At 53.0% G+C, this 24,119-nt stretch overlaps 1 protein-coding gene across 6 annotated transcripts in view; it reads right to left on the reverse strand.

The window, feature by feature from the left end:
* SGMS1 (sphingomyelin synthase 1) overlaps positions 1-15,089 on the reverse strand; it is a 289,080-nt gene extending 273,991 nt beyond the window's left edge. For 5 of the 6 annotated variants that reach the window (XM_047824533.1, XM_047824527.1, XM_047824531.1 and 2 more), the window contains exon 1: positions 13,177-13,425. The gene's annotated coding sequence lies outside the window, so the exon portion shown is untranslated. Of the gene's footprint in view, positions 1-13,176; positions 13,426-15,041 lie in introns of those variants that run through there. The other variant, XM_047824526.1, reaches the window with a different exon arrangement.
* Positions 15,090-24,119: the final 9,030 nt, after the last annotated feature.

A 24,119-nucleotide genomic window follows, 5' to 3' on the forward strand; every position in this document is an offset into this window, starting at 1 on the left:
ACAGCAGCGGCCGTGGCTGTTGCCTGTCGGGAAAGATGCCACGGGGAGGCAGGACACCAAGACTCCACCAGCCTCCCACAAAGGGCTTAAAACAGAGGGATTTTAAGAACTGAGCGCAGCTCCACGAGGCTGCAAACACCGGACGACGGTGCGTCAGGGGCCCAAGACGGGACAGTGAACAAGAGGGGACGCCAGGCGAGCTGGCGAGCGAGGTCCACAGACAGCACGGCGGAGCCTGGGTGGGGGGCGGGCTAACAGCGGGCCATCATCAGGAAGACGCCTCCGTGACTCACTTCCGACCTTCCAGAAAGCCGGCGGTCCCGGGCGCAGGCTGCAGCTAACAACGGGTAGACAGAGGGCCGACCGACCGCACGGAGGCCTGCTAGGAGGCCGTTCCGTCCATCGTCCCCCTACGAGCACGTAGGAAAGCTAACCTACCGCCGGGCAGACAAGAGGCCTGCTGAGGGCAGGGGCGGCGTCCGCGGGCTCAGTGCCGGGTCACCGGCCCCGAGCGGCCACCAGGCGGCACCTGCGCGCGGCGGGTTTTCCCCAGAAGAGGCGCACACCTTTGGGTATGGCAGCCAAGGGCGGCGCGTGCTGTACTGCGCAGGCGCACACCGTCCGTTCCGCCGACCCCCCCCCCCCCCCCCCCCCCCCCGGCCATCGTCGGCTATTTGGCTTCCAACTTTTCCCTACAGTCGACGAACGGGGTTCTCGAATATTTCTCAGAATACACTCCTGGAAGGAGGACTGCCGGATCAAACAGCAGGGAGGCATCCGTGCCGTCCCACTTAGAAGCCACCCTGCATGCCCTTATCTCGAAGGGCAACTGTCACCAGCTCGGGTGAACGACCAGGACTTCTCGGAGGACTCCCCTAAAACAGATGCCTCTGACATCCACAGACCCATTTTTGGTGCTCCTCAGACGCACCAGTGCCTGTTCCAGGCTCTGTTCCCGCTCTCCTGTGGCTCCACAGAGGATGAGCCCCCTCCTCCCTCTAAGGTGGCCGGTCCTCCCTGACACCAGCTGTCACTTTGCTTCTCTCATTTCCTCAGGGGAATAACTGCCCCGGGTCCCACCCCTAAGACATAGAAACGACACGTCCCCTATGACCACAAAGAGGCTCCCAGCATGTGTCCGCCCCCACCTTAGCTGGACCCTTCTCACCAGCCCCTCTAACGAGGGGAAGGGCAGTGATAAAGATGCACAATCATACAACTGTACCTTTTCATCCACTTTCTTAAAAGTGGACCTTTCAGGGGCACCTGGGTGGCTCAGTTGTTTAAGTATCGCCTTGGCTCAGGTCATGATCTAATGGTTCACGGGTTCCTGACATCGGGCTCTGTGCTGACGACTCAGAGCCTGCCTCCTGCTTCAGATTCTGTCTCCAGCTCTCTCTGCCCCTCTCCCGCTTGTGCTCTGTTAGTCTCTAAAATAAACAAACATTAAAAAAAAAACAAACAGTGGACCTTTCAGAGATCTTCCTGGCGGATTTAATGAAAGCTTTAGCCCTCTCCCCAGAAAAATGCACACACCCAAAATGCTAAGTACGATTTCGGCGGCTTCACGAAACCCTTGCATGGACCCCAGTAAGAGCCTGGGGCCGCTCCCAGGGCCTTCACCAAATGGTCAAAACAGGGCTCGAGAAGCCCCCGTGAGTCCCCACCACCCTGCCCCCGCTTCTAAAATCGGTGGAGAGGAAAGCAAACCACATCCTGGGCCCCGTGGAAACTTGGAACGCGGCCCACACAACGGCTGGTAACTCTGTAGGCCTTTCAAAGGGATTCATTCAGGTGTCGCTACACAAACAGCAGCCATGAAACAAATGTGAAATTCCCAGCCTGCGTATGGCTGGCAGGGCCGCGAAGAAGCTCTGGGCAGGCTGGGCCTGAGCACAGAGCCCACTCCACGGTCACCGACTCCATCACTGCGCGTAACGCACTACCTGGAAAGCTCCGCGTGGGCAGAGACCGGTGTGTTCGCACCCGTCCTTAGCCTTGTCCAGGATGCTAAGCTGCTATCCAGGATTGGGAGGGCTCCAGCCACACCCCGAGGCCACCTGTGAAGATCTCCACGGGGCACCTGGGGGCTCGGTCGGTTGAGCGCCCGACTCCCGACCTCGGGCCTGGTCATGATCTCACAGCTCATGAGTTCAAGCCCGGGGTGGGTCTCTGAGCTGACTGTGTGAAGCCTGCTTGGGAATCTCTCTCCCTCTCTCTGCCCCTCCCCCACTCTTACTGTCTCTCAAAATAAATAAACTTAAAAAAAAAAAAAGATGATGACAAACACACAACATTCTGTGCACTTGGGATCTTAGGGTAAGCAGGCTCAGCTAACGGCTGGCGGGGACCGGTCAGGCTCTGGGATCAGATCCGGAAGAAACACAAGCCAAAGGACAATGGTCAATGTGGTGAAAAATCAATGGTCCATGGCCACCAGGCTGGGCACAGATGACCGTGTCAGGGCGACAGCACCCGGTGGGCAGAAGGAAGGCGCACCCCCTCTGTCAGAGAGCACCGTCCGGGTCAGCTTCTGCTGCCCTGTCCCAGGACACCGGACCGCCACAGGCACGCACCCAGAGTGCTCACCTGACGCACCGTGACGCAGGAGCCACGACTCCCATCTCACACGAGAGACTGTGCCCCGACAGGCCTTCCACCCCAGTCCACCACCCTGTCACTCCCCAAACGCTCTCAGAATCCAGGCTCCGGGTCCTTGTCTTTCCCAGTTCTCGTCACCGCAAGGCCCCTTGGTCGGGCACCAGCACACGGTGGCTCAGGAACATCCGATGGCCCCACAGATGTGTCCAGGCGGCCAGTCACCCCATCCCCACTGGCTGTGTCTCGGGTGACCAGGGCAGCGGCTCTGCTCCAGCTGGAGGCCACGGACTGTCTCACAGCGGGCTTCTTGTGATGCCCTTTTGGTCCCAAGGCTTCTCCTCCTGCACGGTGGCCTGCCATGCCCTCTGTGGCCCTCAGGAGGGGCCGGCTCCACTTCTCCGGGGCCCCAAGCGCACCCCACCCCAATTCAGGCTGCCGCCCAAACTGTCAGCTCCCCTCCCCGCGCCCCCCCCCCCCCCGCCACCTCTCTGGCCTCCGCTGCCACCCCCACGACTCAGGACGCTCTGCTCCCCACCCTACCCGCAGGACGGTACTCCTCCCCCCCCCCCCCCCGGGAACTTCACTGAGCCTGCGGCTCTGGGGAACTCCGGCCACCTGGCCTGGCAGGACAGTCTCCGCCCGCCCCCCTCTGGGACTCAGGACCACGGCCCTGCCCTTCGGGGCTGCACACAGTACACCAGTACCTTTCAGAGACACTGGGGGCCATGGCAGCACGGGGCACAGCCACGGAGTCCGGCCCTTAGTGCTGTCTCCGTATAGTGGTTCGGACACACAACTACACGGGACCGGGGAAGGCGGCACTGAAGTAAGGTTCTCTTCTCTTAACAGGATAACAAACGTTGGCTGGGGTGCGGTTCTCGAGCCAGTGTTTCCGGGGTCGTGCAACCTGGGACCAGATGACCAGGCTCGGCCAGCCCAAGTTCTCCGTTCAGGCCAGGAAGCCCGGGCTGGCAGGTCGAGGTCTGGCCTGCAGGTCCCCCTGCAAGGGGACTGGGGAAGTGGGGAGGGGAAAGGGGAGAAGGCGAGGGCGACGTAAATGAGAAACGCAAACCAAAGAAAACACACTGAAAGTAGAATTCAGAACTCTGCCAAAAACTGTGAGCTTATAAAATAAACCCTCATTTCTAATAAAGATGCTCTAAAACGCTGATGCGCCTTGGATAGAAACCGTTAATCTTCTCCAGGTTTTACATCCCAGCAGATAGCTAAAACTCAGCCACATTTTTTTTTAAGTTTATTTATTTAAAGGGGGAGGGGCAGAGAGAGAGAGGGAGGGAGAGAGAAGAGGGCAGGCTCCAAGCTGCCAGCACAGAGTCCAATGTGGGGCTCAAACCAACGAACCGTAAGATCACGACCTGAGCTGAAACCAAGAGTCAGACATTCAAGCGACTGAGCCCCCCAGGTCCCCATAAAATGCGGCCACGTTTTCTAAAGACAAGCTGTCAAGTGCCACTATGACTTGCTACGTGCTTGCGAAGTGCCACTGGGTTCCTGATTCCCCTTGGCCGGCTGACCACGCAGCACCCTTCCTCCCACACCCCTCCCTGCTGCCGGAGTTCCCGCAAGGAACACAGAAGCCCCAGAAACAAGAGAAAAAAAGAAAACCCAACCCCACCACGTCTGGTGCCGTGTGCACTACCCTACAGTCTGGGTTACCTCCCCCCTGTGCCGAGCACAGGGAGCCCAGAGCAGGGGCCCCTCCCCCCACCGCCTCCTGGGGGCACCTCCTGCGGATGGCACTGATCCGTCTGCGTGTCTGTCCCCGCACTGAGCCCTCAGGGACCCCAGACCACCGCTGGCTCCTCTGTGGGTCTCCAGGCTCAAGGAGGTTCCGGCCCCCAGCAGAGCCCGGACCACTAGCTCGGGCAAAGTCGTCTTCCCAAATACGATTTACTTATGTGTTCTCCGAGTTACAATCAGAGCCCCAATTTCCTAATAAAATCTTTCAAACCTAACAATTTCTCATTCCACGGTTGTATGTGCAACGTTGTTCCGACAGAGGAAATGCAGCCTCGCTTGCGAACAGAAAACTTCTGCTGTAAAAACAGCAGCCCCCCCCCCCCTCCTTGTGGACATGTGGGTGCCACACGGAGCACGGACACAGGGTGGCTCCCTGACCTCACACAGCTGGACGCAGATACACAATCAGTCCGGTCCAATAAGATTATCTTCTGTCTCTCCACCATCAGGATATGTATCTTCATACACTTTTAATTTGTCTGTGCCTAAATTTTCCCCAAGGGACAAATGATGGACACAAAGCCTTCGTGTGCCCACGGCAGGGAGCAAAGGGGGGGGGGGGGGGCAGACAACACAGTAACAGCACGTCAGGGCATCTCCCGAACATGGGACACGCGACACGGCGCTTCACGCTTCTCCCGAGTCTTGACTTGCACTCCCGGGGCTTTCTCTCCACCCTGGGTCATCACCCATTTTGGCCACGTCAGAAACACGCACTAGGACAGAAAGCCAACATCTACTCTGCACGGGCTCAGACACCCCTCTGCTGGCCTAGATACATAGGACCATGTGAGTTCAGTCTCTGCTGCATGACGTGGAAAGCATTTAAAATGTCGGAATCTGCGATCTCCCCACCTGCCTGTAACGGGGGCGCAGGACAGCCGGCCCCTCACTGACAGCAGGGGTTGTCCAAGAGCGGTCCCCAGGCCAACGGCATCAGCGTCACTCAGGAACACGTCAGGCACAGAAGGTACCGGGCTGTTTCCAGGAAGCCTCCAGGTGATTCTAACACACACCGAAATTTGGGAATCTTCTGTGTAGGCTGGTAAACCTCCGAGGCCATGGGACTGCTCCGCTGGGCTACCCTGTGTGTCTCAACTCTCACGTGATCATCATAGCTACCCACCATGGCCACTCTGGCCATTTTTACCAGCTAGCAACGGCCCCAGACATGAAGCTCCTTAAACGGCATTCCTCCCACTCTGATGGGCAAATTACTTGTGCCCCACTGCCTTCCTCTCTAAAAAGGGATAATAATGTCCATCTCCTAGGAGATGGGGTCAAGGGCTTCGACGGTCACGAGGTCAAGGGCTTCGATGGTCCCTGGCCAAGTGGTTAGGCCTCAACAGATGTGAGTCCCCAGGATGAACACACCTTTGCCAAAAGGTCTAACGGCCCCCTGACTTCCATCCGCTCGGTTCCAGAGCCCTGATGCAGGTCACGTGGGACCCACACAGGCAGCACCGGGCTCCAGTGTAGAGGTGTCTACAAGCCGCGCCCACCGCAAGCCTGGCAGTCAACAGAGGAAGTCCAGGCTACAAAACTGTACCTCCGACAGTCCTTCTGGACGGAAGCCACCCAACTCCGGGCACGAGGGCAGACAGACCTCAGGGGAGATACAGGACGAACGCAACAGATAGTAACAAAAGGAGTCGTTAAGAGAAGCTAACATCTACCTTGTGATCAACTTGGGCCAGGCACCAGGTGCCCGACAAGTGATAATCTACGCCGTCAGGACGCTGTGAGGGGTCTGCTGATATCACACCAGGCCACGTACGGTAAAGCCACGATCTGCACCCACACCGGAGCTCCGCTCGCGGACAGAAAGCTGCTAGCTAAGCGTCCACCAGCCACTGGGTACCACGTTCCCCAAAGCAGTGATTCTGAGACACGTAAACGTAGGCACAAAACCCACCGCCGTGGGGCTCGATGCCAGGCCCTCCAAGCCCTGGACAGAAATGCTGGCGAAGCACGCTTGGGGTCCCCGTCCTTCCCTCCCCTCTGATCCGATTCTAGCCGAGTCAAGTCAAAACTCACGGCACAAGCCCTTCTCTCTTCCCCCAACGCCCCCACACACCGCCTCACCCCTGATTCTCTACCATCTGTGACCCAGAGTTCTCTCATCCTTTCTCCCCCACGGGACGGCCAAAGTCTCTGGAAGTAACCACAGTTTCTGTGAAACCCACAAAACCAGGTGGAATCTGGGCTCTGCGTGTGTAGACCAGGAGTGTGGTGTTGCCCCGTTCACTGGTCGCTGATTCACTTTGCTTTCCTGACACTTCTTGGTTACCAGTCCCTAAGAAGCAGATGAAAGTACTCAGTGTACCCATTTAAAGCCAGCTTCAGGGCACATCTCACACAACATTCACTGAACAGCAACTCTGTTTCAAAATCTGCAAGCCTGCATCTCCCACATTATTCCCTTGCAGCCTCTGAAGCCCCAGGGGAAGGCTGTCAGGGGTCTAGGTCAAGGAGAGATCCCCAGGGACTCTTCCTTCCTCAAGAAGACTGAGGTGACTGACCCACTCACGTCACTCAAGGCTGCTGAATGGAGAACGGAGACTGAAACAAGATCCATCCCAAAAGCCCGGACTCTGCCCCCCTGAAAGGTTGAGACTAAGGGACCGCCCTCCAAGCAACAGATTACCTTTGGGGGAAAAAAAATCACCATGACAGAGAAATTTTAAATTCTATTAAGAAGTCGTTTATAAAAGAGGAGATAACCATGTTCATGGATAGAATTACAGTATTAAGATACAAAATGTGCCACTTCTCGCCATGAGAGGCGAGTCCCATTGCCAGGACTTGGTCAAGAACTTGAGGAACATTCCAGAGCGTATATGGAAGAACAGAGGTCCACAGATAAGCAAGGCCCAAGATACAAGAGCCAAGGAGAGGCTCACCCTGCCATGTGTGACACTGCAAAACTCTAAAACCCTGGCAAAGAACCAGACACGTGACCGGTATAGACTAGAACACCCCAAAACAGACCTCTGTGAAGAATCTCAAAACCCTTATGCTGAGTTTGATGGGAACAGAGTTTCAGCGTGGGGTGACCAAAAGGTCTGAAGGTGGACAGCAGTGACAGGTGCACGACACCGGGAATGTGCGAAATGCCCCCTAACGGTAAAATGGTTAAATGGTTTAAAATGGTACATTTTAGGGTATGTTTATGTTGCCGCACTTTAAAAAAAGACTTTTAAAAATCAGTGTGCTGAGTTGAAGGGGGCCATACACAAAAAAGTACCACTCTGGGGTACCATCTATATAAAGGTCTAGAAGATACAACCACGAAGCCACAGTGGCAGGAAGATCAGTGGTTGCCTGCGTCTGGGGACACGGTGGGGGCTGGACTGCAAGGGACCCACAGGAAGCTGGGAGTGATGGAAATGCTCTCACGGGTATGCACATCTGCCAAACTCATCGAATCGCGCACTTTGGGTGTAGTTTGCCATGTGTAAATTCTCATTCAATAAAGTTTTAAAAATAGGCTTGTGTGCGCATGCGGGAACCCCAAGTATGACACAGGTGGCTCCACGTTCTCCCGTTCAAATGTTAAGGGAAAAATTACAGTATTTAATAACGTGGGAAACACTGGCTCACAAAATGGGAAAGGCAAAAAATACTACCGGATTCCGTTTTTATGCCATATGTTAAGATAGACCTCAAACAAACGCAAGGCCTGACTGTGACACATAAAAGTAGGAAGCTGATAGAAGAAAATACAGAGTATCTCTGCGACCGTGGGGTAAGGACCCTTAGAGGGCAAAAAGGAATGGGCTACATCAAAACAAAAACTTCTGAAAGTGACCCCTGACAAAGTGGATAGGCAGGCAGCAAGTCGAGACTAGGCAAGAAGCAGCTGCAAATCAACACCAGAGAAACCGACCACAGCTGGTTAAACAAACACTAATAGCCTAACGGATTGATTAAAAGACGCTCAAATTCGCGAAGAAATTACACAAATACCCGGTGAAACAATGAGATCCCACACCGTGGCCCCCGATACTGGTAAGATTAGAAAGAAGGCTAAAAGGAACCCTGTTAAGGATGTGGGGGATCAGGAACCGTCTGGCACCCACGTGGCGGATGGGGGGAGGGGGGTCACCAGCTTAGCCGCTGGAGAACAACTGGGCAGCACGTAGCAAAAAACGGGTGTGCCATTCTCTTTCACCTGGTGGTTCCCCTCCTGCACGCACCCGCCCTCGCCCTCGAGGCAGAGGGTCTCAGACTTTCCCTAGTATCACAATCTCCAGACCTGCAGGTCGAAGCCCCAGTGGATGGTGTCTGCCCCCAGGGGTTTCCGATACCGGCCTAGGTCGGGGCCTGAGAATCTGCATTTCTAGCAGCGGCCAAGTGTTGCTGCTGCTGCTGCTGCTGGGTGTGGACTTTGAGAGCCACCACCCTCCAGACGCTGTCACCTGCATCTTTTAAAGAGAGCATACAGGATGTTCATCACAGCTTTGCTCGAGTGGAGGAGAGTGGGCTGCGTGTCCCCCGCCAGGGCAAAGAGCAAAAAAACGAGCGAATGCTTGCGGGCAGGGCATGCGAATGACAGCAAAGCACCAGCCAAGCCAAACACGAACACAGATCTCACCGACAAAGCGCCGAATGAAATTCTTCCGGCTTTTGTAAATGTCTGAACATCGCCCTAATAAAAAGGCTCATGTTGAATGAAAAAGACACCAGATGAAATCTACACGGCACGGCCCCGCTCCTGTCAGCTGAAGACACACGCACAAAATAACATCTTTCGACAAGGACACACCCGGGAGAGGACGCTCCTGTGGCGGGGAGGCGCGGCGAGGAGACACGATGGGGAAAAATAGGAGAAAGCGACTTCACCCAGGAGAGGGTCCAGTGCCAACAACTGAGAAAGGCCGACTTTCCCGGAAGGTGGAAAAGCAGGGAAGGAGGTCCATACAATGGTGGCCTCAGGGGAAGCCCCCCAGGGGTTTCCACTCCGAGGGGGAGGGGGAATCTGTCTACCGCATAGGCCCCCAGAACCCAGCCGGCTACCGGGCCCTGGAGTCCCCTCTTTGGCATATTCGCTGCTCAACAGGGCTGAGCGGTCGGCTTTTGGCAACGGGGGTGTGTGTCCACACCTCCGTGTGTGGGTGTCTCTGCGGGGGAAGCGGGGAGAAGCTTCTTTGTGAAGGTAAAAAGCCTCCGCGACTCAGCCACACTCGATGAGCACGCACTTCTGTTCCACTGGAAACAGAGCCCAAGCCTCGGTCCGGGCCCACAACCCTCCTCTCCCCCTTTCTTCCCCGTCCCTTCCCGCACCTCCCTGGGCTTCCCAGCTCCCACATCCAGACGGTGACAGACTAACTTGGCAAGTGACAAACTTTGCGGCCACGATCCTGGATAAATGACCCTTTATACTGCTGACCAAGAGCCTGTCACAGAAAGGCCACAACCTTCAGGACCAGGCATGCCATGAACAGTTCTTCCAAAGACAGTGCTTGTAGCTACCATCAAAAAAAGGCAAAGAAAAAACCATCCATGATCTGTCCTGCCCCCCCTCATGGGCACACTGGACGCAGCTCTGTCCAAGGGCCACAGAACAGCTCGGCCACACAAAGCGGTGGAAATGCGGAGGGAACAATCAGAATAAAAATCACCACTGACTGACTTTATGTGAGAAAATGCAAAAGATCCTCCGGCAGTGGCTTTAAGCAAGCAAGCCCCTGCCAGGAATGTGTGACTTCAGGGGGAGAACCGGATGGACAACTGGAGGAAGAAGCAGAGGGAAGTAAAAAAGCAGCATAAGCCTGAGCTGGCTCAACACGCCCACCTCCCCCAAAAGCCCGGGGACATCATACCCCTGCGCGAACAATCCAGAATCTTTAGTCCGCCAGCACGGTTTTGTCCTTTCCATAACAGCACTTTTCAATGGTGAGTAAAGGTTTAGGAATTCTAGAGAGTCCTCCTGAAATGCTTCGCGTAAAACAAAGTTTCATGCATAAAGCATATTGGATACGCCGCGGATACATTTCAGTTTTTTTTTTTTTAATTTTTTTTTTCAACGTTTATTTATTTTTGGGACAGAGAGAGACAGAGCATGAATGGGGGAGGGGCAGAGAGAGAGGGAGACACAGAATCGGAAACAGGCTCCAGGCTCTGAGCCACCAGCCCAGAGCCCGACGCGGGGCTCAAACTCACGGACCGCGAGATCGTGACCTGGCTGAAGTCGGACGCTTAACCGACTGCGCCACCCAGGGGCCCCGATACATTTCAGTTTTTTAAGAAACGTATCATAGCAGTATGTAGGGGTCCTTTAGACCTTCACGAGATGTGTGAGCAAAGCCTGTGCCTATTTTTCCAGCAGAATACAGGATCTGCCACAATTTGAAAATTCAGGGACTTGACTAGGGAAAAAAAAGGAAAGCGTGGAGTTTTCAAGGTAAAATTGAGTGACTATGGTCAACAAAGGCAATTCCGACTTATGAAAACAAAGTTCTCGGGGCACCTGGGTGGCTCAGTGACCCCCACCCTCCCCCACCACACGGTGGGTTTGAGCCCCACATCAGGCTCTGTGCTTGACAGTTTGGAGCCTGGAGCCTGCTTGGGATTCTGTGTCTCCCTCTCTCTCTGCCCCTACCCCACTTGTGTTCCGTCCGTGTCTCTCTCTCTCCCTCTCTCTCTCTCTCTCTCTCTCTCTCTCTCAAACAAATAAACATTTAAACAAAATAGAAAGAAAACAAAGTTCTTTAAGTGCCAAAACTTAACGACAAGCCTCTGTTATGGGCTGTTGTTTTTTTTAATTCCAGCTGAATAAGCATTTATCAGGCATCCACAAGTTAGACACTGTGCAAGACGCTCGGGATCTTCGAAGGAATAAGATACTGTGTTAATAACTGTGTCCCTTTAATGTCAGCTTAATCCATCCCTTATGTTAATTTCCTTTTTCAAAAAAATGCTTACTGATATTTTCAATAGCTTACTAGGAGCACTGAACAGCTACAGAAATGTATCTTACCATTTTATTAAAAATGTAAATTTCTAGCCTGAAGCAGAAATAGAAGGAAAAGACTGACTCCCTGCTTTACATATTGCTATCATTTTCTGCAGAATAACTAGCTACTTAAACTGTGCACGGTGCCAGCTGCCGCCTCCTGCTAGCCAGCAGGTCACAGAGCCGCAAGGCCTCGAAGAAGAGAAACCGTGAAGAAAACCAAAAGATCAGGGCCTCCAGACCCAAAGCAAGATAAGGCAAGCGGAGCTGCTGGGGGGGGAGGTTCCCTCAAAGCTGGAGCCTGCAACGGGAGGGCACGAGCTGCTGCCGCTGCCGGCTGGCTCGCTGGCTCGGCCAAGGCAGGGCTTCGGAGCTGGAAGGCTGCCACCTGCTGAATCACCAAACATCCCCGGGCTTCCCTTGGAGCACTGGCCAGACAGGGACCCATCCTCCGCCCGGCTTCTCCCGCGGGCATCCTACCCAACCAGTGAGACGCGCAGCCCCGTCCACTCCAGCACAGGCCCACGCGGCTGCCAGCCCCCCTGGTGTTGTTGGGGCGGCCTCCCCGGCGACTCCCACCGACCTGCGACGTCCCCCGCGCCTCTCCCCTCTTTCTGCCCACCGAGTCCTCCCCGCGGGACCGAGACGAGTTGGGGGGCGGGGGGGGGGGGGTGGCTCACGGCACACCCTGACAGGCGCACCGCTCCACGGCCAGGCAGCCAACCAGAAACACCCCGTCATCCGAGAGAAAAGTAACCTGTCCAAACAGCTGGAAAGGTCCAGGAAGGGAAATGTCAAGGGAGCTAAAACAGCGGGCCGACCCCCAGCACGGAAAATAAACTTCCCTTTCACAAAGCAGCCTTCGCTCCAGGTTTCCTAGGCGTGCGCCGCCGAAGTCGGCTCTGCTTGAAGGTGAAAAGAAACATCTGAGCAGCGCCTGCACGGATCCCTTCCACTCCCTCCGGCCACGACTTACACTCGCGGCTCCCGGGAGGGAAACAGGCGTTAACCAGAACGCGCCAGCCTGAATCCGTTGGCTGCACCAGGACGCCCAGCCCGGCCCGCCGGCGGCTGCAAGCCCCCGCCTGGGTCCACACGCCGTCGCCGCCCTGCCCTTGACCAGTCGCCTCGGGGTCGCAGGGACCCCTCGCTCGCGGGGACAGCCGCGTCCTGGAGGGACTGTCCAGTCCCGGCTGCGCTAACGACTCCTCCAGGCCTTGGCCAGTTCCCCCTCAGCCGGCGGGGGCCGCCCCCGAACCTGCAGGCGGTTCTGCGGCCTGGGGTCAGCAGCTCACTCCGCAGGGGAGGGGATCCCACCTGTTATGCAGTCGGGGGGCACCGAGGGGCCGCGGCGGGGGAGGGGGACCCCGAAACCCTGGGCGCCTGACCAACGCTGCGATCGGGGCCCCGAGGTGCCATCTGTCACGCCGCCGCCCGGGGCCGTGGGGGTGGGGCCGTGATTTGGGGGTCGGGCCCTGTGGGTCTCCGGACCCCCGCCGGGTCACCGGACGAGGCGCCTCGCCCCCCGGCCCTTCTGGCCCGCCACCCTCGGCTCGCCCCAACCCGACACAGGCAGCCTTCCAGCCCGCACGCAGCACCCCCGAACGGCGCCCACTGACGCCCCCGCCTTCCTCGCCGCCCCCACCGGGTCCCGGAGCCCCGCAGGCAGCCCGCCCGGCCGAGACCCGCGCCCACCCCCGGGAGCCGCGGCGCGGGGGGGAGTGCCAGCCAGGTGCGCGCGCGGGTCCGCGCGGGCTGAGCTCACGCCCCCTCGCCCCGGAGCCGCCCGCACGCCGCTCCCCATCGGTCCCCCCCGGGATCGCCGCTCCCACCCCCACCCCCGCCCCGCGGCTCACTTGCACCGGCGTCGCAGCTGCCGCCGGAATTCCGCTCGCCGAGCCCCCCGCCGCGCACCAAAATCCGGGGCAGGGCAGCGTCGGGGCTCCGCAGCGGGATCGCGCTCCCCGGCCGGCTCGCCGTGCGCGAGGGAACCGCAGCCTTCCCCGGCCGGCCCTGCCCGCTCCGTCCTGCCCGTGGCCGCCGCCGCCGCCGCCGCCGCCGCCGGGCCGCTGCCTCGCTGGTGCGAACGCTTCCGACTTGCCACCGCGAGCCTCCGGGCTGCCGAGCATGCCCAGTCCGCGGCCCGCGCCGGCCCGGCTCTCCGCGCGCCGCGATCCGCGGCTCCGGGTGTTCGCGGCGGCCGGGGGGCGGGGGGAGCGGGCCGGGCGGGCGGGGTCGGCGGGCTCCGTGCGGGCGCGTGCGGGACCCGGGCCAGGCTGCGCCCCGAGGGGCAGCGGGCGTGGCCCCTTACTTTACTTTCCAGGAATCGGGGGAAGGGCTCCGGCCTGCGCCCTGGGGGAGGGGGGGGGGTGTCTCTCGGTGACACCGGAACGGAGCCGAGCTTTACGGTCGGGCTGGGCACACTGCCTGGGGCGGAGCCGGAGCTGGTCAGACCAAGGAACGCAAACTCGGCCGTTCCGCAGGTGGGCTCGGGGGCACGAGTTTGCGAGCCACCCGGAGATTCTGTCCCCCCCGACCCCGAGACGAACCCCCGGTTGGTCACAACAAAGGGCGGCTCCTACGTTCCGACCCCTAGTCACACCTCTGTGCGGGCTCGCACTACTCCCTCCCCCACCGCCCCGAACAATAAGGCCGCCCTCGGGCACCCCGCGAAGCCCGGTGGGGCGAGGTAAGCCCGCGGCGCGCAGGCCCCGGGCGGGGACCCAGACCCCGGCCGCCCCGCCCCGCCCCGCCCCGAGCCCCGCCCCTGCCGCCGCTCCGAGGGGCCGGGAAAACCCGGACACCGGCCGCACTCGGACGGGAGCAGCGCGCATGCCCAGTAGCCCGACCTGGCGCAGGTCGCCCCCAGGAAGGTTTCCCCGGCTCCGAGAGCCCGACCCCCGCGCCCGGGTGAGAGGCGGGCGACCGGGAGAGGTGGCCTGCGGCGCGGGGCCCTCCGTCCTCGGCCGGCCCTCGCGGCACCCCCGCGGCGGACAGGCGTCCGGGCCGCGCCTGCCGCGGGGTCGGCCCCTGGGCCAGCGCGGGAGGGGGCGCGCGGCGGCGGCAGCGCCTGGGCACGTGACTGTCCGCGGCGCTGGGGGCAGCCATGTTCCGGCCGGCCAACCGCGGGCGCGAGCGGGCGCCGTCCTTCCCGCCGCGCCCTCCCGGCCTGGGCTCGGGCCCTGCCTCGGCCCCGCAGCTCGGCCGTGGGCTCGCGGAGCCGAAGGCGCGCGGCCGGGCTGCGGGGGCGCACGGGCTCTGCCTCCCCGAGGCGGAAGCTGGGGCCGGGGCCCCGGTCCGTGCGGGCGCACAGCTCGGGTGGCGAGCCCCGCCGCGGGCACGCGGGGTCCCCCGGCCCGTGGGCAGCGGCGTCACCACCCGAGAATCCGTCAGCAGCGCGGGGTGCTGGGCCGCCCGAGCCGGGTCCCCGGGTGCGGCCCCGCTCTCTCGGGGGTTGCGGGGCATGTCACCGCCTCACTTGAGCCCAGCCGGAGGCGGCCCCGTACACATGAAGCAAGGAGAGCGGACCCTCAGCCCGGGAGCGGTCGGGCATGCACCCCGGTGCCCCCCACCCTGCGCCCGGCTCTGCTGGCTCCGTCTCCCCCCTCGACGCCGCCCTGCACCTCCCTGGGAGGCTGAGAAAGTGCCGCCGTCACGGGCGGCTTTAGGGGAGCAACTGAAATTGAGCTCGACGTGCTCTGAGTGCCCACTGAGTGCTCACCCCTCCGGGAGTCAGAGCGGCCCCGCTGAGAACTTTCGTCAGTTTGCACCTAAGAGGCGGGGCCGAGGCCTTGCTTGCTTGTGAGGTCACTGTTTCCAAACTCCAGGAATGCCTGAGAGCTGATGGCCTGTTTCTCACAAGTGCTATTTATGCAGTATCCCATAAGCTTTGGACTTCCGGGGGGGGAGGGGGAGAACAAACAAACAAACAAAAAGAACACGGTTCAAGTGAGCATCTGGTGTAGACTGCTGTCAAGGAGTCTTTAAAATACCCCCTTCGCCCCCCCCCCAAAAAAAAAGTTAAGGTAAACTAAATTTTGCAAGATGTTAACAGTTCTCGATTATAAGTGGTTTTTCTAGAGTGCTTGCTCACTGTAATTTTGTTCCCTAATGTTCTATATGTTTGCAATTTTTCTTAATAAAAATGTCTCTTTGTAAATTGGTTTCCAAGAGTAATTGTAAGAACTGTGTAAAGGACATGGGGAAAAGCAAGGTATAAAACTATTCCCACTTTATTCCGTTTTCAAGAAATATTTCAGAGAAAGAGTTAGAATTTTTAAAAATGTAAAAAGAAATAAGGCCACACAATACAAGTAAGTTCTGGGTGGAGCCATGACAAGACCCTTGAGTTGGCTCTCCCTGAAATTAAAGCGAGTTGTGGTCCGTCCGGGGCTACTGTTTTGTGATGCCCACAAAAAAGAAGATTTAATAAAAATAATCGTCTTCAGTCCGCCAGCCCTGAAGAATTTTTTTTTTATCAGAATTGTAATAAGCAACACACTCCTTGGTTGTAAAACCTTAGGATTCTCAAGCGTATGAGATGTCATAACGTACATTGTTGTCAAGACAACTGAAACAGAAATGAATCCCTTCCAAGTCACAATCTGTCATTGAACTATGTTTAAAATAATACTAAGAGCAAACGCTGGGGAAGGCCCTTTGCGTGCCAGAACAACTATTCTCAAGTCGGTGGTCTGGTTCCAGATGAGTGACCTTCAGAAGGTAACCTAGTTGGTTAAAAACATGGTGGTCGGGTCCAATTGAACTATTAAGTACTAGCCATCGCTCACCAAACTGCAGTCCAAGTCAAATCGTGTTCAAGAAGCAAGGTGTGACCTTGGCGAGAAGCCTGTGTGTCCGTGGCAGTTTGTCTCGTGGGAAGAATCTGCAGCCATAAAGCCTGAGTGCCAAGAACAAGACCTCGGGAGCCCCCTCAGCCCTTTAAACTCATCTGGCCTTGGAGGCGCCTGGGTGGGTCAGTCGGCGGTGACAGACTCTTGGTTTCCACTCAAGTCATGACATTGAGGTCGGTGGCATCCAATCAAGCTCCACATCAAGGCTCTGTGCTGAGCAGGGAGCCTATTTGGGATTCTCTGTCTCCCTCTCTCTTCCCTTCTCCCCCGCTTTCTCAAAAATGATACATAAACGTTAAGAAGGAAAACAAAAAAGTCCTTAAACTCATCTGGCCACCCCACAGTCTGGTTTCCAAGCCAAGGCTGACAGGAAAAGCCAGCTTCAGATGACCAAGCTGATGCCAAGGTTTGGTGCCTTGGGGCTTAGATCCGGGAAGTCTCAAGCCTGTGTCCCCATTCCTTTGCCCACGGCTGGGAATCCTGGACTCAGTGAAGGCTTAGGTTCTGCTATTGGTCAACAAACTACTGGATTTTATTTGCATCTGAGATTCAGGCAGAGATGGAGCCAGGGACCCGGGTGTAACAGGAACTCAGGAAGTCTTCCTCCTCTGTCTCCTGAACACGTGTTTATTCTGTCCCCTTACCCTCCGGCTTTTTTGCCTTCTGTTCACCCATCAGGAAATGACCACTTGAGAGCTGCTAAGTTTCTTTCTCTTCCAGAAAGTACAAAGAATGACCCCACCTATATTCACTAACCCTTTTGTCTAGTCGAATCCTATTTCCCCAGATTCCTTCTGTCCACTTGAACCCATCCTGTTACTGTTTCCAGGCTCCTCCCCAATTCTACCTTTTTCATAAAAGCCTCTCTTGTTTTCCAGGACACCGAAGCTTCCTATAGGCACGCTTTGGCACGTGTACATGTTACATTATGACTTTTACGGTTCTCTGTTTTTACAGACTGTCTCGGGTCTCCAACTTACATAGTAAATGAACTGTCTCGGGTCTCCAACTTACATAGTAAATGACACATCAAGGATATGTATTTATTTCATCTTCTGCGGTATCTAGCCCGGGACTTGGTGCCATGCACGTAGCCCATAATAAGTGTCTATTGAATTGTAATCTATACTCTTCCCCCTTTTTACTTTTCTGTTGCTGCATGTTTGTTTAAAAAGGGTAAACTCCTAGGAGTGGAAATGTCTTTGCTGTGCTGTCCTTCTCTGATTAGCAACCACCCTTCACAATCTGCTGTGTGCATTTAAAAAGGATTCTGAAATTCGACATTTGTGACTGGACGCTAATCAGGGTCTGATGAATCAGTGCCGGCAGCGGCTGACGGACGCAGCTCGCTGCCGAGAGATACAATGTACTCTTCAAATAGTCAGTGTACGACTCCAGGCTTAATTATCACCTCTTAAAGCGGGAATAATATGACCCACCTCCTCTTTGCTCCCCACCAGTACCGTGGGCATTAATTAGGTCTTTAATAAGAACGTATGTCTGTTAAATGCTTTGTAGTTAATGAGAGGTACACATCATGAAAAACACGAGATGTTGTCTAGATGGTACAATTGTTGGATTTAGCAACCGGCTTCCTTCTGAATGCAAGGATCCCAGTAACAGCTGTCGTACACAAAGTAACAAATACGTGCTTGTTCACCTCCTCCGACTCCCCTTTACAGAAGTGTCCCGGATGGCCAGAACAATTTGAGGCTCAAGACAAAAATATGTCTCCCGCACTGAAGAAGGGGAGATTTAGGGAGGTCGATCACCCGAATTTCATAGATCCTGCCTGAAGTCTTCAGAGGTGTCAAATCGAGGACAGGCTTTTTCTCAACAGCACCTCTCATGGGTTATGAGATTTCAAAGGAGCGTATCAAAATTCTTCTCCTCCTACCTTTACAGCACAGCAAGTAGGAGACATTCTCTCTGTCAAACTGACACCCAGGAACACTAAAATACTATGACACTCCAGGACATGGCTGGAGAGATCTGACATAAGAATTACTAAATCCTGCACAGCCAGATCTGGACCAGGGTTTCTTAACCTCAGCTCTGTGGATGTTTTGGGCCAGGTAATTCTTTTTTTTTTTTTTTTTTTTTTTTTTTTTTTTTTTTTTTTAATGTTTATTTTTGAGAGAGAGAGAGAGAGAGCAGGAGAGGGGCTGGGTTTGGAGAATGATTTAAGGAGACCACGGAGGTAAAGGAGGCAGGACATATATAATCAATGATCGCGTCTGGACTTGAGGAGGCTTCGTGGGAGGGGGAAATGAAAAGGACAAAACTCAGCAAATTGTTTTCATTTCTTTGTCAGTGACTTGAATTTTTTTTTTTAGCTGCATTTAAAATGTTTTCTGTTATTCCTGCATGAGTAAGATGATGTGTCATTTCAGCCTCCTTGTCAGCTTCTGTCTCACTTTCATTGAATTTGTTGATTGAGTGTGAAGAAGGAGGCACCGTCATCATTTCCAGATATGGGGTGGATCTCTCTTGGAGCAGTGCCGTGACCCTAACGCAATTTTGTAACGACGCGCTGGAGGGATGAAAAGGACACCAGAGAAGGCACCTTATCCCCTCTTTCTCTTCTTTCATGGGTTCAGGGAGGCAGCAAAAGAGGGGAGGAGGACCCTTCTACTTGCCCTCTACTGATTCACTTCACATATGAATACGGAGCACCTCCCACCTCGCATGTAAGTATTGAGCACCTCCCACACTGCACGTATGTACTGAGCACCTCCCACCTCGCATGTATGTACTGAGCACCTCCCACCTCGCCTATAAGTACTGAGCACCTCCCATCCTGCATGTGCATACTGAGCACCTCTCACCTCCCATATACATACTGAGCACCTCCCACCCCGCATGTATGTACTAAGCACCTCCCACCATGCGTATATGTCCTGAGCACCTCCCACCTCGCATTTAAGTACTGAGCACCTCCCACCCTGCATGTACATACTGAGCACCTCTCACCTCCCATATACATACTGAGCACCTCCCACCTTGCATATAAGTACTGAGCACCTCCCACCTCGCATATAAGTACTGAGCACCTCTCACCTCCCGTATACATTCTGAGCACCTCCCACCTCGTATATAAGTACTGAGCACCTCTCACCCCGTCCTCGTGTACCCGGCACCTCTCACCCCACATGTGTACCGAGCACCTCTGATTTTGCATATATGAACTGAGCATGTCCCAGGGGACAGACACTGAGTTAGGAGCTAGCCCTACAATGGAGAGCAAAAACAGGCTTCATGGAGCCTATGGTCTGTAGTGACCAGTGATCAAAGAAAATACTAATTATTATCTAGTTACCCCACAGAGATCCTGATCTAATTAGCTGGAGTAATGCTCAGGCATCAGTATTCTTTATAAGCTCCATACATAATTCTCACAAGCTGCCAGGGTCGGGAATCACTGGGCCAGACCAGACAAGTCTTCATCAAGCACCATGAAGCATTTTGAGTTTACCGTACCATAATGGTGAAGCTTTTTAAAAAAATTTTTAACGTTTATTCCGTTTTGAGAGGAAGAGAGAGACAGAGCACGAGCAGGGGAGGGGCAGAGAGAGAGGGAGACACAGAATCCGAAGCCGGCTCCAGGCTCTGAGCTGTCAGCACAAAGCCCAACACGGGGCTCAAACCCACAAACCGTGAGATTGTGACCTGAGCCGAAGTTGGACGCTTAACCGACTAAGCCACCCAGGCACCCCAAGATTTGGATTTTTTAATTATGATTATTAAACTTTTTAATCTTGAAAGAACTGTAGATTCACATGAATGTGTAAGAAACCATACAGGGTGATCTCATGTATGCTTGGTCCAGTTTTCTTCAATGACAACATCTTGCAAAACTAGAGTGCAGCATGGCAAGCAGGATATTGACATTGATACAGTCAGGATACAGAATATTTTTAACATCGTCAAGATCCCTCCAGCTGCCGTTTTATCCCAATGTCCACTCCCTCATATTCCCCAACTCCCTGACTCCTGCTGACCGCTGTTCTCACTATTCTCTGCTTCTAGAATCTTACCACTTCAACAATGTTATTTAAATGGAATAATATAGTACTTAACCCTTTGGGATTGCATTTTTTCCCTGTAAGCATAGTTGCCTAGCGATTCATACACATTGTTGCACGTGTCAACAATTTGCTCCCTTTTGTGCTGAGTGGTGATATCGCCTGGTATGGGCGATCCACAGTGTGTTTAACTGTTCATACACCGAAGGACATCTGGGTTGTTTCCAGCGTTTGGAGATGATGAATAGAGCTGTTATAAACATTTGTGTACATGTTTCTGTGGGATTAATGCCCAGTGGTGTCATTGCTAGGTTGTATGGTAGTAACCTGTAGGAACTATCAGACATAAAGAACCTATCAAACTGTTTCCAGAGTGGCTACACCTTTTTACATTCCCACCAGTAACGTGTGGGTAGCCCAGCTCGTCCTCATTCTCAGCAGCATGTAATGTCACTATTTTTTATTTAAGCCACTTTGAGTGTGGCAATACCTTGTTGTGGTTTTCATTTGTATTTCCCTAATGGCTAATGAGGCTGAATATGTTTTGTCTGCTTGTTAGAAAACAAGTTTTCTCACTGGTGAACTTGATTTTTCATCCTCTTAACGGAGTCTTTTGTAGGGCAAAAAGGTTTTAATGGTGATGAAGTCCAATGTATCAGTTTTTCCTGCTATAAATCATACTTTTGGGGTCAAGCCTAAGAACTGTTTGCCTAGTCTTAGGTCACTAAGATTGTCTCCTCTGTGTTTTACTAAAAGTTTGATAGTTTTGTGTTTTACAGTTAAATCTATGAATCATTTTGAGTCAATTTTTGTATAAAGTATGAGTCTCACGTCAGGTTTCACTCTTTTGCCTATGGACTGCTCAATACCATTTGTTGAGAAGGCACTCTTTTCTCCATTGAATTTCTTTTGCACCTGTGTCAAAACATCAGTTGTGCATATCTGTGTGAGCTGAACTGTGGGTTTTCTGTTCTGTTCTCTCAATCTACATTTCTATTTCCTCGGACAGTATCATACAGTCTTGACTAGTAGCTACATAATAAGTCTTGAAACTAGTTAGACTGGTTCCTTTCACTTCACTCTTCCTTTTCAAATTGTTTCAGCTATTGTATTTCCTTTGCTTTTCCATATGAATTTTAGAATAATGTTGTCCATATCTATAAAAAAATCTTACAGAGATTTTATAGGAATCCCATTAAAACTGTATGTTAATTTGGGAGAATTGATATCTTTACTATATTGGGTCTTCCAATCTATGACCTCTTTCCATTTATTGAGATCTTCTTTGATATCGTTCATCAACGTTACTTGTCAGCTTACAAGTCCTGTAGATGTTTTACATGTAGATTTTTACATCTGAGTATTCTCCTTTTTTTGAATGATTACAAAGAGTAATACATTTTTAATTTCAGTGGCCGTATGTTCATTGCTAATATATAGAAATATAGTTGATATTTGTGTGTCCATCTGGTATGCTGGGTTTTTTCTTTTTCTTTTGAGCTCACTTATTAGCTATAGGAGTTTTTTCCCAGATTCCTTGGGATTTTCTATGTAGACAATCATGTAACCTACAAATAGGGATCATTTTATTTCTTCCTTTCTCATCTGTATGCTTTTTATTTCTTTTTCTTGTCTTATTGCACTGGCTAGAACTTCCAGTAATATGCTGAATAAGAATGGTGACAATGGACACCCTGACTCAATTCCTGATCTCACCAGTAAGTATAATGTCTGATTTCCTTTTTTTAAATCATGACATGGCTGTTAAGTTTGTCAAAATCTTTCTGCATCCATTGATTGATACGATTATTTGTGTTTTTTTCATAAGTCTATTAATATGATAAATTATGTAGCCTAATTTTCAAATACTGAATCAGCCTTGTATCACTGGGATAACCCCCACCTGGCCATGCTATAGAATTATCAAATATGTTGCTGAATTCTATTTGCCCCTTTTCTAGTTTTTTTTTGGCTAAAGAGAGCAGGGGCTTTATTTCATTGGGGCTCTATATGTCTGGGCTCATTGGCATTTCTGGGATGCCAGCTTCTTCACCTCCAGGGATGGAATGTATGGGATAAAAGATAAGCCAGGTGACCAACTACCTTGTTGTGCCTTGGGTCTACTTTCTACTTTCAACCTTTCAGAGGCTCATGTTTATTTTATATGTAATATCCAGGGGTTTTAGTTGTACTTAGTGGCAGGAATGGGAAAAAGTAAGTCTACTCTATCTTTCCCCAAACAGAAGTTCAATTTTTAAGAGGTCTTTCTGAACCTTGATATCATCCAAAATGGAGGTGGCCATTTTTCACCATTTCATGTTCTTGCTTTGCTGTTTATCATTCATCATTCAAAAACATCCATTGATCCTCTACACATGAGACATAATCCAAGACATGATCCTTATTGTCAAGTTAGGCTGCATTTTATCCACCTTTGACCCCCTCCCCCTGACATCTAGATCCGTTGCATCTTGTCCAAGCTCTTACAAAATGTCTACTGGAAGAAAGAAAGAATACTGAAGAACTAGGTAATATAATGTAGAATAATGGATGTAGAAAGTTTACGACCTTAGAAAAAAATTGTTGGCCTTAAATATTTGCTATTCCTTCATCCAAGCGGTGCGTTTTATGCACAAGGTTCTTTGCTCCTGACTGTTACCCATACCAAAAAAAGAGCCTTAGCCTCAGCAATGAATGACAACTTTGAGCAATCGATGTTTTCCAAAGCACGGTTTGCTTCCATAAGAAGCATCTGGAAACAAATTTAGAAGTAAAGATAGTCTGCAATCCTTCAATAATGAATCACCGTCTTAACCAAGAGCAGGCTATGAATGAAATTGAGCCACAAATCAAAAGGGAGTTAACTGAAAGAGAAGTCTAACTGCAGATGGGGCGACAATGAAAAGACCATGAAGGGCCCTCTACCCCAACACCGAAAGAATGGTCAGGACCAAAGGCGCAGAAGAGCAGGTGAGGTATAGCCTCACTTGAGAAAAAGTAGTAACTTCTCCAGTAGGGGAGAAACCAAGGAGGAAGTCCTCAGTAATAACAAAGGGTGGGTTCTAACCAGGGAAGTAACACTTGCGCTCAGAAGAGCAGCCTAGAGTAACCCGAAGTAAGTACACCCTACAACCACCAAAAAGAAATTCTGGTACTGGTGACAGACTTTCGATGTTTAGGTAAGAAAATTGTTAAATCCAAATACATTCGAAAGTGGGTGATGGGCATGGAGGAGGGCACCTGTTGGGATGAGCACTGAGTGTCGTATGGAAACCGATTCGACAATAAATTATATTTAATATAAAAAAAAATTAAAAACATAAATCCAAATACATTCATAATGCCACTTTTCTTTTACCTCGGTACAATCTGCCGAGGTACTAGGTTATACCTCCCAGGTACTGTAAGTTAGACCGAGAAGCCTAGTCTAACCAGAACCGATTAGATGTGTCATAGCAACGATAATCGAATTGTTACTAAAAATTCCATCTTTAGATGAAATGCTTTGATGCATAATCACATGTAGCTTCTTCGGCTATCCTCGTTGAAAGAGTGTCACCTGGCTGGGTCTAGAGACCTTGCAAAGCAGGAATCTGCAAGCCTGGCTGTATCTCAGAACCACCTGAGGAGATATAAAAAGTACTCAGGCCGGGGAGCCCGCTCTCACAAATACACGTTTCAGCGAGGCCAAGGAGGGTTCAAATCTGGGTATCTATTTCCTAGGAAAACATCACCACCCTCTGGCTACCTGAAATGGAATCATTAGGCATAAGAGGAAACTGCCAGCTGCTATGGAGTCACGGCCAGATCTGTGAAGCTATCAGCCTTTGAAATTCACAACCTTGGCTGCCTCTTTCAACTACACGGGAGCCTGTAAAAAATCCCAGGTCCAGGCTGCAGCCCAGACCAATTAAGTCAGAA

Source organism: Prionailurus viverrinus, chromosome D2 (assembly GCF_022837055.1).
Source record: "Prionailurus viverrinus isolate Anna chromosome D2, UM_Priviv_1.0, whole genome shotgun sequence".
NCBI classification, from domain to species: domain Eukaryota; kingdom Metazoa; phylum Chordata; class Mammalia; order Carnivora; family Felidae; genus Prionailurus; species Prionailurus viverrinus.